General features: G+C 34.8%; 1 pseudogene; it reads left to right on the forward strand.

Annotated features, from left to right (window-relative positions):
* LOC149567706 (ATP sulfurylase 1, chloroplastic-like) overlaps window positions 1-18,952 on the forward strand; it is a 71,946-nt pseudogene that overhangs the window by 52,344 nt on the left and 650 nt on the right.

An 18,952-nucleotide genomic window follows, 5' to 3' on the forward strand; every position in this document is an offset into this window, starting at 1 on the left:
ATAATTGAGGATCGATATTGCATATCTCGTATTTGTTCATTATTATTTATGTTATGTGACTATTGTTGTATGATTGAACCAATCTCTTTGAGGTCTCTCCTACCATGGCTAGACTCAAAGCTAAGTTATGTTACTTATGGAGATTAAATCATTGTTTTGAAGTTTTGAATCTTACTTTATTTCTTATGGGGTGGAAGAGTTGAGATATGAGTTGTAAATGGAGAGGACTTGCACAAAGATAGTTCAAGGTAGAAGAGACGTAGATGCATTCATGATGAACATGCTAAGAGAGATTGCAACTAGACTTAAAAGTTGTTGAAAGTTCCCAAAGAAGAGGTAGACATGGTGAAGATGTAAGTGAAGGTGAAGTTGAGGAAGTTGTTACCAAAGAAGAACCTATACTTGAATAAGAAGATGAAAGATATATTTGAGCCCTAACCAAGATGAATGTAAAGCCTCATTTCAATCCACCATATTATAATGGAAAGTTAAATTCATGTGAATGTAATGATTGGGTCATTGAGATGTAGAATTATTTAGCATATGAAAGATCCAAAATAGATAAGAAAGTGAAGTATGCCAACACCAAATTGAAAGGTTGTGCCTCTTTATGGTGGGAACATTTCCAAATGGATAGAGAAAATAGACAAAAGGAGAAAATTAAGTTATGGGATTGAATAGTGAGAAAATTAAAGGCTAAATTCTTGCTAGAAGATTAACAAGTGAATATTTTGAGGAAGTTGGAAAGCCTAAGGAAAAATGAATCAAGTGTGAAGGAGTACACGAAGGAAATCTGTAAGTTGGACATAAGATTAGATCATGTCGATGGTGAAATTGAAAGAAATTTAAGGTAATCGAATGGTTTAAGGATCTCATTTGAAGATGAGATTAGTTTAGTTAAAATGTAGAGTAATGAGAAATCATATCAGAATACCCTAAAGGAAAAAATAAAGTTGAACAAAAGGCAATAACATAGACAAAGAGGAAGAGGAAGAGGTGGAAGATTTAAAAGAGGAAGGTCATTAGTTAGAGGAGGAAGATATTATCCAGATCCAAACAAAGGTGTATGACATTATACAAAGAAGATATCTCATAGCCAAGGAATGAAATAAGTTACCCTAGAGGTAGTCGATCAAGTAGTTGAGAAAATATGATAAGATATTGTTTAAATGAGCTTGTTTCAAGTGTAGAGAAGGACTCTGAGCCTTTGAATGCACCCAAGGAAATAAAAATGATGATGGTGCCATAAATTAAAATGAAAAAGAAGAGTCAATTGAATATATGAAGAGAATAGAGAAGGCCTAGTGGTAAGGATAGCCATATCTTATGAAGATCCACATCAAGAACTAATAATAAGGAAGATTTTTCTCAAAATAAAATGTAAATTTGAAGGTAAATATTAAAAAGTAATCATTGATAGTGGTAGTTCAAATAACCTAGCATGTAAGGAGTTGGTGAACAAGTTGCAATTACCAAGGTTGAAACATGCAAAGCCCTATCAAATTGCATGGATCAAGGATGATCATAAGGTTCTAGTAAGTGAACAATATATTGTGAAATTTATGATTGGATCTTATCATGGTAAAGTTTTGTGTGGTAGTATTTCAATGGATGTATGCCATATCTTGTTAAGTAGATCATGGCACTATTTTAGGAAAGAATTACATGATAATAGAATGAATAAATTTACCATATTGGTGAATGGGATGAGACAAGTATTTTTACCTTTTTCAAAAATTCTAAGAGTAAGAACGACACTACTGTTAGAGTATGTTTGGTTGAAGGTAGGAAATTATTGGGTGGTTTAAAAAGTGAAATTATGTGTTATGATTTTATTCCTAGAAAACCTTATTTAGGATTGGTAGAGGAGAAACAAAAAGAAGGGATTCATTTACAAAGGATAAAGACATAATATTTGATAATGTACCTGATGCATTACCACATATAAGGAGTATTATTCATTGTATGAATATAATTATTGGAGAAAGTTTATTAAAAAACATAGCACACTCAACAAAATCTAGAGAGAATGAAGAATTGAAAATGCAAGTGCAAAAATTGTTGAAGAATGTTCTAATCAGAGATAGTTGAATCCTTATATAGTACCTATAGTATTTTCACCTAAGAAGAATGGAGAATGGAGAATTTTTACTAATTCTAGGGAAATCAAGAAGTTCATAGTAAAGTGTATATTTCCTTACCTAGGATGGATGGTATTATAAACTTTCAGACTAGAGCTATGTATTATATCAAGATTGATTTAAAGAGTGAGTATCATCAAATCAGAATTAGAGAAGTTGAAATAATAGAAATCTCCATTCAAGACAAATGAAGGTTTTCATGAGTGGTTATTTATGCCTTTTGGTTTGACTAATGCACTTAGTACTTTCATAAGGTTAACAAATGAGGTAATAAAGAATTTATTAGGAAATTTTGTGATTGTAGCTCAATAAGATTCCAATTTTTAGTATAGTAATAGAGGATCATTTGGTGTATTTGAGACAATTTTTATAGAGATTGAGGGAGGAGTTGTTGATCGATATCAAAAATTATTATTTCGTGATAGAAGAGATAGTGTAATTTGGATTTGTGATTTTCATACGAAAGTGTGAAGATAGATCTTGAGAATATAAAAAATGATTGTTGAGTGGCCTACACTAGAAAATATTGGAGAGGTAATATCCTTTCATGGATTGGTTATCTTCTATAGGAGATTTATTTAGAAATTTAGTTCATTTTGTAGTCCTATGGTAGAAACCATGAGAGATGATAGGAAAGAGTTCAAGTGGGAAAATGGAGAATAAAGGATTCTTGACATGTTGAAGAAAAATGTGGCATAACAGCTTGTATTAGCCCTGCTTGATTTCACAAAAGTATTTCAATTGGATTGTGATGCAAGTGAAAACATAATTGGAGAAGTATTGATTCAAGGAGTTAGACTCGATGCTTATTTCAATGGGAAGTTAAATGATGAAAAGAAAAATTATTCAGGTTATTATCAAGTGTTCTAAGCCATATTTCAAGATTTGAAGAAATAGATACATTACTTTTTACCCAATGAATTTGTGTTGTACACCAATCTTGAAGTATTGCAATATTTGAAAAGTCAAGGTAAGTTGAATCAAAGACATGAGATGGGTTGAGTTTTTGTAGAGTTACAAACTTGTGTTAAAGAATAGGAGTGGTCAATCAAATAAGGTACTTGATGCATTAAGTAGAAGAAATAATATTTTGACAGAGATGAGAGTGGATTTGGAAGTTGTGCATATTGATAAGTTCAATGAGGGAGAACCTGATTAAGGAAAAGTATTATGGGGGATTAGCTAGAAACTTTGGTATTGATAAGACATTGAGTTTGGTAAGTGAAATGTGTTATTGGCCTTAAATTTAAAAGGATGTTAGGAAGTTTGTACAAATTTTTAGAGATTGTCAAGTTTCTAAGGATAGTAGTTACAATGTAGGATTGTATACACTTTTATCTATACCTAGTAGACCATGGGAAGACATTAACATACTTTTCATCTTGGGGTTACTGAATATGGAGAGGTAAAGATTCTATATTTGTGGTAGTAGATAGATTATCCAAGACATCACATTTCATACCTTGTATGAAGACTAAAGAAGGAGTACATGTAGATGATTTTTTTTTCAAAGAGGTTCTAAGACTTCATGGTTTACCAAGGATTATTTTTTCAAAAAGAGATAGTATGTTTGTTAGTTACTAATAGAGGACACTTTGGAGAGGGATGAAGAATAATTTTAAGTTTAGTTATATATTTCATCCACAAAATGATGGAGGAATTGAGGTTGTGAACAAGAGTTTACGAAACTTATTGATGTGTTTGTTTAGAGACAGGCATGGTAATTGGGGTTTGGTTCTAGCTAAACCATAATTTGCATATAATAATTTAATAAATAGAATTACAAGGAAGATTCCATTTGAGATAGTCATAGGAATGAATCCTAAGGAGATAAAAAAATTAAGGGACCTTAGTCATGACTTAAAAGGATTCATTACATGAGGAAATAAGAAATTATTTGAAAAGGATGGATCATAAGTAGAAGGAGAAGCGAGATAAGAAAAGGAGACATAAAAAAAATTAAGTGGTAGATAAAGTAAAGGTTTATTTGAAGAAGGGTGGGTTTCCTACTGGCACTTATAGAAAGTTGAGGATGAAAAGGTTTGAACCTTGTAAGATCTTGAGGAAGTTTGATTTAAGGGATGTTTATGAAGTTGAGTTACCAAAGGATATAGATATATCACCCATATTCAATGTTACAAATTTATATGAGAATAATGAAGCTAATTTGATTTTAGATGATGAATCAGATTGTGAAAAGAAGTATCCTAAAAAGAAATTGCAAGTGATAGAATATTTTGGATATTTAATATTTGGTAGGAGTACTACAAGAGGTAAACAGTGTAATGAGTATTTGGTAAAGCAGAAAGATAGAGTTGTGTTGCCAAATTTTAATTTTTCTCCTATGAGTGTGTAGTTAGTGGTATTGATTAATATTTTCTTCAAGAATGCTTGTCCAGGTAGCCTTTAGATGACTCACTTCTCATCAAGTTCCCAAGACTTCCACTTTGCATCTTTTCTGGACCTCCCTTGCTTTACCACTCCCTATCCCTCCATGCAAGTTTCTTGTCATTTTAATGCATACAAGGTTTAGGTAATTTAGGTTTGGTTGTGATAATTTAAGCATCCTCCATTAAGAGGTGAGTAATCCTAATTTTTGTAACTTCTATCTTACACTAGCATTATCGTTTCCTTCAAATTCTAAATAATCTAGCTAGTTTTCCCCTTGCAAAGTTCATCAAGAATATACCCAAGGAACAAAGTCATGATAGTATTCGTAGATGTATGCTTGCTTGATTTATGATGGAAAGATCTAGGAAAGTGCAAGTCAAAGCTACAAAGGTCTTGGGTCAAAGTTCAGAGGTAAAATCCATTTCTATGAAGAGAAACGTGTCTGCTAGTTTTCAGATGCTAACTGGTGGAAATGAAAGCATTATGTTATGTTTCCAAAGCTAGCATGGCTTATGCTCAATTCAAAAAAAATTATGCATAAACAAGACCCAGACATGATACTAAAAGGAATTAATTTGAGCCCATAATGGTGAATCCATGTTTGAAAAATCATCTCTAGATATCTTATCACAACAGGGGGAAATGCTTCAAAGTGTTTCTTCCTCCAAAAAGTGTTACTTTCAAAGGGGTTTTCCATCCTAAGGGAATACAAAAGGATACTTCTCTGAAGACTTGAAAAAAAAAGAACTGCATGACTATCATATGAGAAATTCTATGGAGATACCCAAAAGATGCTTCTTGTAAAGTCAATCATAAAGGTGTAATTTTGATAAAAAGGAGATCAAGTGTTCGAATGCTCAATGTGGAGAATAAGAAAATGAAGTGCCTGAGGTATCAAAGGAGCATTCCTTGCACTACGATACTAAATCAAATGAAAGATAAGTTTACAGAAAGATAGATCTGTGCTCTCCCCTACATATATAATGAGTTATCATATGAATCCTTAGTTTGGATCTTAAACAAAATAAGGCACTTTTCCCTAAACTATAACCATTGTTTTGGTATGTGGCTTTTAGTGATACGATTTCACTTTAAGTGAAGTAATATGGCTTTCAAATTTATGAATCTTTGTGTGCATAGAAATGGAAAGTTTTAAATAGCCATTGATTATCAAATTTATTGCAAATCCTATCATTATGATCATTGGTTATGCTTAATTTCATTCATATTATGCAAACATTTAGATTTCTGCATCTATTTCATCAGAATTACCTCAAAATTATTTCCTCATTGTTTTTAATAGTTATTTATCAAGAATTTCATCCTCTTTGAAATCATAGAAAATGGGAATTAGAGCAGCAAGTTATGATAAACTTATAGGCTTGGAAAGTGAATTAAATGATCTTACTAATACTTCATTCAAGTTCTACGACTTAGGTGATCTTTACAAAAGGCTTAATTCTCAACCCATCCACTCAATTATCCAAAAATTGAAAGAGAGTGGATTGGTGGAAGTTGCTAGATTTCCCATGGATGTGCAGGCCCTAGAGCTAGTTAAAGACTTCATAGAAAGATATAATCTAGAGACAAAGAAAATATTACTTCCTTATTAGTCTATCTTCTCTTGAAAAACAAGGATTTGATGTAGTCTACATTTGGCATGCCAGTGAAGGAGGAATATTGTGACATTGAGTTCAGGTCATCTACATCTATGTTTAATTGGAAGAAAACCTTGAGAAGGGAGGATATGCAGAGAACCTAGTTTCAAACACCTCGTTTAAAGAAGAGAAAGATGCCAAAGACTCTCTGAGGGACCAATCTAAAAAGAGAGATCATTGACATCCTGGCATTGCTACTTAGATTGAAAGGAAAGGAAGAAATTATGGATTTCATTGAGCATCACTTCTTCGTGGTGTAAGTCATATGTGTCAAAGGATTGCAAATCGCTTGAGCCCAAATCATATGCGACGAGCTTGCCTCATGGTTGAATTTAGCTAAGGGATTCAAGAAAGTTTACATGTCTTCATATATAATCTATGCTTTGGCTACACATCACCTATGGTCGGGTCTTCCCAACATTGAAGGCTACGAAAAAATACAAGGGTGCATGAAATCTACCCACACCTTCAACTACAGAGAAGCTTCATAGAGTATGTGAAAGTGAACGATGCCTTCACTATGAGGTTGTCTCAAGAATTACAAGGCTTCCCTAAGCAAAGATTTTCACCTGAAGTAATTTTGGATATTAGCCAATTCATATGCTCTTTCATCCAATTCCAGAGTTTTTCCTACCTACAGATTGGTGCTTTTTATGGTTTTCCCAAAAGACTTCCTAGGTACATTGAGGACAAGGTTGTTCTTGTCGAATTGAGTCAAAAAATACTAGATGTGAACACCTTGTGTTCAAATGTAAAGAAGATATTCAAGATTTCCTTCCCAATAGTGGTTAGACCCTATTCTTGTGCCTCTAGATCTGATGCTCAAAATCTAACTAAAAATTTTGAGACTAACATCAAGTTGACAAATTAAGAGTTACTCTGGCCCCAATATGACCCTATCAACTTTGTGAGAGATCAATTGAAGTTGGGATGCACCCACAGACATGTTCCAAACATTGAAGATTTTTGGGCTGGATGTCTCAATGAATATCAGACCTGAAAGAAGTATTGGCCCTGGCTGACAATTGATGAAATTAAATTATATAATGACTCTATTGATGCTTTTGATATTGTAGATGATGGTTCCTCTATGCATCCTTCATCTTACGAGTAAATTAAAGGAACTCTCATTGTGTCTACCCTATCTATTGGTCCTGTCATTGATACAATGGAGCGCTTAATGGACGGAATCATTAAGAGAGCAGAAAAATGGGTGGAGTAGACCAAAGCAAGGAATAAAAGAATGGAAAGCATAGCCTCCACTGGTGGAGTGGCTTTTGCAATTGCTCAATCAATTGCAATGACCTCCACCATTGCTACCACTTCAATATCTATAAGCCCAACCTAGTCAATCAACCAAGGCAGAGATCAACCTCCAAAGAAGAATATTACGATCAACCCTACTTGTGGAAGAGGATCTCTTCAAAATATAGGAAAAGTTGGGGACAAGGAAAAGGAAAAAGAGAAGGGAAAAAAGAAGGAGCAAGAGAAGTTAGTTGCTAATCTTGCCTCCCCTATTCAAGTCATCAATCTTGATGGTGACACCAAACCCATCAATGGTCAAGAATAGAATGTGTCCTAGCAAGCAGATACTTTGGCCCTCTTAGTAACCAAACTCACTACTTTCCCCGTTGTTTCTCAAAGCAAGAAGACTCCCCCAGTAGCAAGGAATCTCTTTGATGAAAAGAAGTGAAGATATGAGGAATCTACTCCATCCAAAGACCTCATCACATGAGCAACTTCTTCTCAACCACAATCGAAGAATACAAAGAAGCAAAAGTTCATAGCAACATTGGCCAGTGATCCTTCTACTAGTTACATAGTGATAGATATAGTAGAGCCTCAGAAGGAGGGAAAGTTCAATGAGCTCATTGTCAATGATTTTCAAATCATAATAGTAGACATTGGTATTGTTGTCCATGATTCCATGGTTAATATATAGAAGTCTATCAAAGAAAAGATAGAAGATAGACTAGAATAATTGAGGGCAAAGAAAGAGGTACTCAAGGCCTTGAATAAAGAACTAATAGACTACATCAGAACTACACTTGGAAGAACTTCATCCATCACATTTGATCCAAATGTGGAAGAGAACAAGAACTTTCTTTTAAAGTTGTAGCAGGAAAGACAATTTGGTCAAATTGGTAGATCATGGATTGATTAGATGAAGACATAAGGTCCCTCACTCATTGATAATTTTGGAAATCTACTATTAGATGTTAACAAGTTGAGGGAGGTAGCTTCTAGTCACTAGACTACCATACACAATACAATAGATAGATTCATAGAGAAATTGGCATTACTGCAAGAGGTAGTTCATATCAAAACCAACATTGCCATCTCTCACAAGATCCTCAAAATAGGCCCAGAGTCATTGTTTCATTGGAAATAATCTTTGGAGAGCATAGTGGAAATCTCTATAAGATCTGGAAACAATCTTAAAGATGTATGCAACCTAGTGCAGAAGGTCATAGAGAAGCTTTTTGAATACTTAAAAATGTTGCACACAGAATCATATGTAGACATTGAGCAAATGAAGGCCAAATTCCTAGCAGTTGTAGACATTGAGAAAATGAAGACCAAATTCCTAACAAATGAAGGCCGATTGGTAGACATTGACAAAATGAAGGCCAAATTCCTAGCATTTTTCGATGAGGTTGTTGATCCAATCAACTTCTAGATCTCAAAAATCTAGGAGCTTTTAGTAGTAGATTCCATCTTAAGGCAGGCATCGGAAAAGTTCCAATCAAAATTTGCTAGAGTGGGAGTTAATAAATATGCATGACTACTAGATGATTCTAGCTGAAAACATCATAATCCTAGGTGTCAATGAACTAGATAAATTAACGGATGCAATGATGGCTTATAAAGCTAAGGCAATGACTCTGAAGAAAGCATGATGCTCTGATATTCTCTCATGCATTTGCCATCCTCTCTCTTCTCTCTCATTTCTCTTTTATAGCCATTTTTGGCATTTCATCTGTAGTCTTAGACTCTGTAATGGATGATGACCCAGTCAAGTCCTATTTTTAGAATCATCCATTTAGAGATTCTTTGCAATGCAATCATTAAATGTAACTGGCCATTTTGAAGAGGCCTATATATGTAACTTTTTGAGAAGTTAATAAGATCAGTAAATTATTTTGCAGGTGAACCCCTATAGCTAGGACTATTGTGTGTGACTCTAATACTAAATTTTAATTTTGTTGTTCATTTAGCTACTGTATGATATTTGGGATGAATGTGTTGTAACTAAAAATTGAATGATTGCAAGTAAACTTGGTTTTGTTTCTTTCATCTCAGCGGATTGTAAGCTTTACTTTCCTCAGCATAAGTATTAATTTTTTCCCTTATGTGTTGCACATTAGTTCATGTGTGATTAGTTCATTGTATGACAAGTCTACAATTTGATTAATGAGGTAACCAAAAAGAGGACAATCTAGGTATTGTCAAATCTTAGTCAATTCAGCAATCCAGGAATTACCCATTTAGTCATTCCTCCCCCTCTCATGTTGTTGTAGCTAATCTTACATTTTTCCATTCTTGTATTTGAGTTAGAATAAATTGCATATTAAATGTTAGTCTCCATTTTGAAAATTATCTGGGTTGTTTGAAGTGTTAAACAATCTAGTTGTTGGCCTCTTCTTCTCTCTAGTTAAGAGCATACCCCCAAAAAATTAAAAACAAATTCATTAAAAATCTTGCATCTAAAAGGGGGTTGTCCCTTTCAATTCATGGTTCTTTGATAGATTACTACACTAACCCATTCTGTTAACTTCTTTGTTTTTCATTAGCCATTAGACACACTAAGAGTCAAGGTACAAACCATAGAATTAAGGAAGGCAAACTGTTAACCAACAATTTTTGTCAACTCTACTGGGGACTTACTTGTATGTCCTAAGTTTTCTTAGTAAGTCTCTCTATGGATTTACTAGATAACTTAAAACCTATCTTTTTTGGTACTCAATTCATTGAATTCATGCCTACTATCTCATAAGGAGAAATGTTGTTACCTCATGAAAGTCAAATCCCAATAATAGTGAAACCCAACCTTAGCTTCCAAGATGAACAAGAAGACATAATAAACCAACTAAATACACTTGCCTAGAAGAATAATAAATCTCTTGATGAGTATTGGAGAGTTAGCTTTGCACTAGAAAGAGGAAGTAAATGTTGAATATTGGGAAGGTGTGTTATGGGAAAGAAGATTGAGAGAAGCACTCTTATTGTGAACTAAATGATCCACCTTGGATCCTAAGTATAACAAAAATGTTCATGGAAAAGGAAAAATTGACCTAGTGTTTGAAGAATTAACAGATTTCTCAATATTAGAAGATCCTCTAAGAAGAGGAAGAGCCTACTCACGGGATCCAGTATTTTAGGGTATTCATCGAGTTCTATTTTTGCCATCCTACCCCATTTCCTAGAGACACAATCATTCCTCTTCACATCCTATCTTCCACACTCAGATCCCATCACTCTATAACACTCTCACCCTCTATGGTGTGGTAACCCCTACTGTTGTCACCTTTCAACCAATTCCAATAATCTTTCCCCCTTCAATGCTTTTGCCCTGGGGAAATGCTATTGACCCCCTTTGTCTTGCTACTAATAAGGACCTACCAAAAGTTTCTCAAAAGAACTTGCCCAAGTTCAATGGTGATGGGAAAACCTTTGTTGATGAGCACATCATTGCTTTCTTTGTAGTATGTAGCATTGTTTTTCCTCGGCATGAAGGTGTAGAAGTAAGGATGTTTGTAGAGACTCTTGTTGAGAACATAGCTAATTGGTTTCAAAATCTTTTGATGGGATATATTACAACCTAGGATGAGATGCAGAATCAATTTGAGGTGTGCTACAAGAGTACAAAAGGTGAACATACTCTTTTTTTTCAGCTCACACAAGTCAAAAAGGAACCTAGCCTTCCTATGAGAGATTTCATTGCAAGGTTCAATAAATTGGTAACCTATATTCCTGTTGTGAATAAATTAACTACAGATAACTAGAAGATTTTTCTCATTAGCTTGATTCGCCTAGATATCAGTTTTTAGATCAGAAGATCTCATGTGGCTAATCTTCAAGCCGCTCAAACCTTGGTGATAGAATTGGACGATGACCTGATAGCAGCTGAAAAATGGAAGAGAGAGCTTCAGAGTGGAACTTCAACAAGTTTTTATATTGATACAGCCAATAACATGGAAGTGATGCTTCAGAAATTATCAAATGAGATGATTTCCATGAAAAGGAAAATGAGGAAAATAGTTCCCTCTTTCCAGCAACCTTACTAGGACAAATCCTAAAAGGTAACATGAAGGGAAACCATTGCAATTGTCGTCTACTCAACAAAAGCTTGCCATAGAAGCAGTCCCCAGGAAGCCAGATATGTGCATATTTCACTTAAGGGTGGATCACGACGGTGGCTCTTGTTTGGAGATGAATAGATACAAACAACTTAGTACTAGTAATGAGCTAATAGTCAAATATCCTAAAAGTGAAGATGATTTTTGTCCCCCTAGCAACTCTAGGACTTTTTTTTGGAGCATGAATCAGATTCAAATGTTGGAGGTGACTTCTTCACCACCTTGGATGGAGTACAAATGACCGTAGCAATGAGGAGTCAAAGAGACAAGAACCTAGTGAACTCAATTCCTTCCCAGAACATAGCTCCTAGCTCTTCACCAGCTACAGTTAGTGCATCTACTTCCTCTTCTTGGAAGAAAAAACAAGCAAGATTAGAACCAAATGGTAAGCCTCATTCCTCATTTGATATCATTAAATATTGCAAAGATACTCATATCCAAATTTCTTCCCTTGATTACTTTAAAACTCTCCCTAATGAATTGTAAAAATTAGTAGACTACTGCAAAGGTGAGGCTAATTGTAAAACTCATCCTAATGTCAATACTATTACTAGCAATGACCAACCTCAACTATGTAATGGCCTGCTCACTGATTAAGAACTTGTCCTACCTATGTTTTTTAAAGAAGAAGAGTCTTCAATGTTAGCCACCTCTCTTGGTCAAAAACCTAACCAATTTTATGTTTTTTTATATGTAAATGGTCATAAATTGAGTAATTGTATAATTGACTATGGAGCCTCTAACAATGTCATGCCTTCTATTGTTGCTTGATCTCTAGGCTTAACTCTAACCAAGACCTTTGGACATTATTATTCCATGGATGCAAAAAAGTTCCCATTTTAGGAAAAGTTAAAGATGCATAAGAAGCCCTAACCACATACCCTACAAAGAGAATGGAATTAGCCATCCTAGTAGTTGATATTTCGGCTAGCTATGGTATGCTATTGAGTAAGATATTCTATAGAGATATGGGAGGGGAAATCAATTTGGATTGATCTCATGCCATAATTCTTATTGCCAATTAAAATATTAAGCTTGAACCTAAGGAGAAGGTCAAATTCACTATTAAGAAATCTGATGATCCTAAGGCCCAAATTTTATATCAAGAGATGGAATTTGGGAACTACATGTTCTTTGACTTCAATAGTTCAAAAGAACAACTAGATCCTCCTAGTGATCAAAATATTTGGACCTTAGGGTTTGATGACAGTTGTGCTACTGTTGGATTTAGAGTAGGTGTGGTGCTCATTTCCCCTGATGGAGATCTCACACAACTTGCATATAAGCTATAATTCAAGAATACTAATAATATTGTAGAATATGAAGCATTGTTGTTGGGTATCACTTCTATGAAGAAAATAAGGGTGAAAATCCTTAAGAGCCATAGGAGATGTAGAGCTCTTTGTGAAGCAAGTCTGAGGATAATATATTGTGAAGAACACGAGGCTTTGAAACTATAGAAACAAGGTGGGATGAAATTGAGGACCTGGATACCTTTTTAATACAAGTTGTTCCTAGGGAATAGAATGCAAAGGTAGTTTTGTTAGCTACCTCCTCTTCTCTTCTACTTCCACATCTGAAGCTTACTGATAACCAATACAAGGTTGAAGCTCTCTTTAGACGCAATGTGCCTGACAATGTCAAATCATGGAAAGTCTTCAATAGTGATAAAAAAATCCAATGTTTCCTAGAAGGGTCTGAGTATTTCAGTGACCAATACTTTGAAGGAAGTGAAATTTCATGTTGAGATTTTTCCCCTAACAACAAGAAAGATCTAGAGCTTGGTACTAAGCTTCTTAAAGGTAACAAAATTCCTAGACACCTCATTTCTCTTGAAAATTTGTTTGATAGGAATGATACATTTATCAAAAAAGAAAGGGGTAGGAAAGGTGGAACATCTAAAGAATTTGAGGGGATGAATATTGGCATTGAAGACAACCCTAAGATGATTAATACTAGAAGAAGTTGCTCAAATGAAGAAAGGACTAGGGTGAAAGGCTTACTTTCTAAATACCAAGATGTATTTGCATGGGGATATGAGGATTTGACAACCTTCAGGAATGGTGAGTTTAAGCACAAGATCCCCCTTAAGTCTAAAGCAACTCCTTTTAGAAAAAAGTAGCACAATTATAACCCAATGATCTTGGATGCCATTTTTAGAGAGTTCTACAAGATGTTACAAGCAAGGATTATCATCATTCAACTTGGATAACTAACATTGTTCCTATCCAGAAAAAGAATGGGGAAATCAAAATTTGTGTGTACTTCATAAATTTAAACCAAGCCTCTCTAAAACATAATTACACCCTACCTAAAATGGATCACCTACTACAAATAGTGGCTGGCTCTGAGATGATGTCTATGTTAGATGGTTTTTCAGGCTTCAACCAAATTGAATTAGATCCAAAGGATCAATTTGAGATAGTTTTCAACACTCCTTGGGGAATGTTTTTCTATAATAGAATTCCTTTTGGGCTTATCAATGTTGGATCCACCTTTCAAAGAGCCATGAACTTGTCTTTTTCTGACCTCAAGGATAAGATAATTGTCATACATCTAGATGATCTAATAGTCTTCTCCAAGAAAAGAGAAATTCACTTGAAGGACATAGAGAAAGTACTAAGGAGATGTAGGGAACATGGAATTTCTCTTAATCCCAAGAATTATTTCTTCTATGTTACAGAGGGCAGGTTGCTCAGTAATATAGTTTCTCAAGAAGGTATCAAGATTGATCCTAAGCATGTCAGAGCTATCCAGCAATTGAATCTGCTTGCAAGAAAATATGGAATCAAATCCTTCTTCATATAGGTCAATTTCTTGAGATGCTTTGTACCTAATTTCTCTAGAATTACCAAGTGTATAGTTGACATAATGAAGGGAAGCGAAGTATTCAAATGGAGTGATCCTCAGAGAAAATATTTTGATCAAATCAAAGATGCCACAGCCAAAGCCCCTGTCCTGGTTCACCCAGATTATACCAAAGAATTTATATTGTATTGCTATGCATCAGCTCACACATTATCCACAATACTTATGCAAGAAATAGGGAAGCTTTTCAAGCACCTTTTCTCTTATGAGTATTCCTCTAAAAGAGCGAGAGTTAAGATATTATTAGATGGAAAAGAACACATATGTAGTAGTAAGAGCACTCAATAATTTCATGTTTTATGTCTTGCATTTACATTCTATTGTGCATACACCCGACCCAACTATCAAGAGTATCTTGACCTAGCAAGAAATTGGATGTAATACTAGAGGAGCTTGGATAGATAAAGTTCAAGAATATGATATTGAGTTAAAATCAATGAAGTTCGTATGAGGAAATGGCCTATGCAAAGTAATTGCAGAAAATTAGGATTCTATTGAAGAGGATGGATCCTCAAGAGTATTGATGGTTAGTCTCCAAGACCCTTGGTTTTCAAATGTTGCCTATTTTCTCACTTACAGAGATTATCCTGATGGACTGACATACAAGAAGAAAAGAGATCTTGTAACTAAATCAGATAATTATGCCATTTATGATGATCAATTGTACAAGCAGGCAATTGATGGAACCTTCTTAAGATGTATGGATAAGCCTCAGCAAGAGAGATTATTTTAGACATTCCACAATGAGGCCTGTGGTGGGCATTTTTCTTCTAAAATTATAGCCTACAAGATTCTAAGGCAGTGCTACTACTGGCCTGGTATGTTCAAAGATTCTTATAAGTGACTGGCCAAATGTGACAAATGTAGGATGTTTTCTAGCAAGCCTCAATTAACTTCCCTACCACTAAAGCCAATAGTAATAGAAGACCCCTTCCAGTAGTGGGGAATTGACTTCATTGGGCCAATTAATCCTCATTCTTATACTAGACACTTATACATTATCACCACTACAGACTATTTCACTAAATGGGTGGAAGAAAATCCCACCAAGAGAACCACCCCTAAATTGTCTTTGAGTTTGTCAAAGAGAACATCTTGGTGAGATTTGGGGTGCCACTAAATCTCGTCATGGATAATGCTACTTATTTTTATTCTACAGAGATTGTAGAGTTCTCTTATGACAACAACATCCACCTTAGTCATTCCTCGGACTACATTCCTCAAGGAAATGGTTAGGAAGAACTGAGCAATAAAAACTTGATTAACATCATGAAGAGGTTGGTCTCTAAGAATCAGAAGTACTAGCACAAAAGATTACATGAAGCTCTTTGGGTGGATAGGGTGACACCTAAGAAGACCATCAATATTTCTCTATTTGAGCTAGTATACAAAGTTGAAGCTAGCCTTCCCCTACCATTGGAACTATCCATCTACAATTTGCAACAAGTGATTGAGGACCTTGTATTTCACAATGGTTTGGAGAAGTGAATCATGTACCTCACTAAGCTGGAAGAAGAATGTGAGAAATTGGTCAACCATATTATCAAGCATCAGAAGTGCATGAAGACCTTCTTTGACAAGAAGGCCAGACCAAGAAAATTCATAGAAGGTGATCTAGTTATGTTATGGGATAAGAGGCATGAACCTAAAGGTATGCATCATAAGTTTGATTTTCTTTGGAAAGGCCCTTTTAGAATTATGCAAGTAAATTAGAATAACTCTTTCATTCTGGCATATCCCACTGAAGAGATTTTTCCATTGTCTTACAATGGCCAAGATCTAAAGCTATTTCAAGTTCACAATTGAAAGAAGGTAACACCTATAGTTAGTTTTAGTCTAGGTAGGATTTTTTTTCTACTTCCTCCTTGCTTTGATTTCCTGCTTTCCTAGGTTAGTGTCCCTTTCCGTTGTGTGCTTAGTTTAGTTTTGCCTATTGTTGTTTGTCATTCCAGCTGTGCAAAACTAGATATTATAGGCCCCTTCTAGACATTTGTAATGTCTAAGTCCCCAGTAAAAGCCACTTGTTGCCAACTTTTAGTTTTTCCCCTATGAGTGTGTGGTTAGTAGTATTGATTAAGAATTTGTTCAAGATTTTTTTATCAAGGTAGCCTTTAGGGAACTTACTTCTCATCAAGTTCCTAGGACTCCCACTTTGCATATTTTCTAGACCTCCCTTGCTTTACCACTCCCTATCCCTCCATGTGGGTTTCTTTTCATTTTAATGCATTTGAGGTTTAGGTGATTTAGGTTTGGTTGGGATATTTTTTAAGCATCTTCCCGATGAGAGGTGATTTCTCCTTGTTTCTACATCTTCTATCTTACACCATCATTCTCGTTTCCTTCATATTCTGAATAATCAGATGAGCCTTCCCCTTAGTGAAGTTCATCAAGCATATACCCAAGGAAAAAGATCATGATAGTATTCACACATGTGCACTTTCTTGACTTATGATGGAAAGATCTAGGAAAGTGCAAGTCAAAGCTACGAAGGTCTTGAGTCAAAGTTCAAACATAAAATCCATTTCAATGAAGAGAAATGGATCTGAGGGTTTTCAGCAATTAACTAGTGGAAATGAAAGCATTTTTTTCTATTTCAGAAGCCAACATGGCTTATGCTCAATTCTAAATTTTTTATGCATAAACGAGACCTAGGCATGATACTAAAAGGAATTAATTTGAGCCTGTAATGGTCAATTCATGTTGAAAAACTCATCTCAAGATAATTTATCACAACAAAAGAAAATCCTTCAAAGTGTTTCTTCCTCTGGAAACATTGCTTTCAGAAGGGTTTTCCGTCCTAAGGGAATACAAAAGGCTACTTCTCTAAAGACTTAAAAAATAAAGAACTTTGTGACTATAATATGAGAATATTCTACAAAGATTCCCAAAAGATGCTTTTGGTAAAGTCGGTCATAAAGGTGCCATTTTGATATAAAGGAGATCAAGTGTTCAAATGCTCGATGCAAAGAATAACAAAATGAAGTGCCTGAGGTATCGAAGGTCATTCCTTGCACTACGATCCCAAATCAAAGGAAAGATAAGTTTACAAAAAGATAGATTTGCACTTTCCCCTTCATATAAAATAATTTATCGTATGAATCCTTAGCCCGGATCTTGAAGAAAATAAGGCACTTTCTGTTAAACTAAAACCCTTATTTTGGTAAGTGGTTTTTAATGATACAACTTCACTTTAAGTGAAGCAATATGGATTTCTAATTTATGAATCTTTATGTGCATAGAAAAAAAACAAAAACAAAAATAGTCATTGATTATCAAATTTATTGCAAAAATGTTCAAATTTTTGCATCTACTTCATTGAAATTACCTCTAAATTATTTCCTCATTGTTTTTAATGGCTATTTATCAATAATTATATCATCTTTGAAATCATAGCAAATGGAAATTAGAGTAGTAGATTATGATAAACTTATAAGCTTGGAAAGTGAATTAAAGGATCTTACTGATACTTCATTCAAGTTCTATGACTTAGGTGATCTTCACAGAAGGTTTAATTCATAGCCCATCAACCCAATTACCCATAAATTAAAAGAAAGTGGATTGGTGGAAGTTGTAAGATTTCCCATGGGTGTGCTGGCTCTAGAGCTAGTTAAAGGATGCATAGAAAGATATAATATAGAGACAAAAAAAAAAATTGCTTCTTGATCAGTTTATCCTTTCCTCAATAAAAAAGGCTTAGATGCAGTCTACATTCGGCATGCCAGTGAAGGAGCAATACTGTGAAATTGAGTTCAAATCCTCTGCATCTATGTTTAATGAGAAGAAAATCTTGACAAGGGAGGATATACAAAGAAACTAGTTTCAAACACCTCATTGAAAGAAGAGAAAGATGCCAAAGACTCTCTTTGGGACGAATCTAAAAAGATAAATTGTTGACATTCTAGCATTACTACTCAAATTGAAAGGAAAGGAAGAGATTTTGGATTTCATTGAGCATCACTTCTTCCTGTTGCAATCCATATGTGTCGAAGGACTACAGATCGACTAGGTCGAAATCATATTTGATGCGCTTTCCTCATGATTAAATGCAGCTAAGGGATTCAAGCAATTTTACATGTCTTCATATTGAATCTATGCCTTGGCTACACATCACCTATGGTCAGGTCTTCCCAGCATTGAAGACTATGATGCAAATACAAGGGTGTATGAATTCTACCCACACCCTCAGCTGTAGAGGAGCTTCAAAGAGTATGTGAAATTGAACGAAGCCTTCACTATGAGGTTGTGTCGAGAATTGCAAGGCTTCCTTAAGTGAAGATTTTCACTTGAAGCAATTTTGGCTATTAGCTAGTTCGAATACTCTTTCATCCAATTCCTGAGTTTTTCCTACCTACAGATCGGTGCTTCTAATGGTTTTCCCAAAAGACTTCTTAGGTACCCTAAGTACAAGGTTGTTCTTGTTGAATTATGTTGGAAAATACTAGAATTGAGCAACTTATGTTCAAATATAAAGAAGATAGCTAGGATTTCCTTCCCAATAGTGGTTGGACCCTATTCATGTGCCTCTAAATCTAAT

The sequence above is a fragment of the Cupressus sempervirens genome, chromosome 3 (genome assembly GCF_028749045.1).
Source record: "Cupressus sempervirens isolate cs-2001-9-10 chromosome 3, ASM2874904v1, whole genome shotgun sequence".
Taxonomy (NCBI): domain Eukaryota; kingdom Viridiplantae; phylum Streptophyta; class Pinopsida; order Cupressales; family Cupressaceae; genus Cupressus; species Cupressus sempervirens.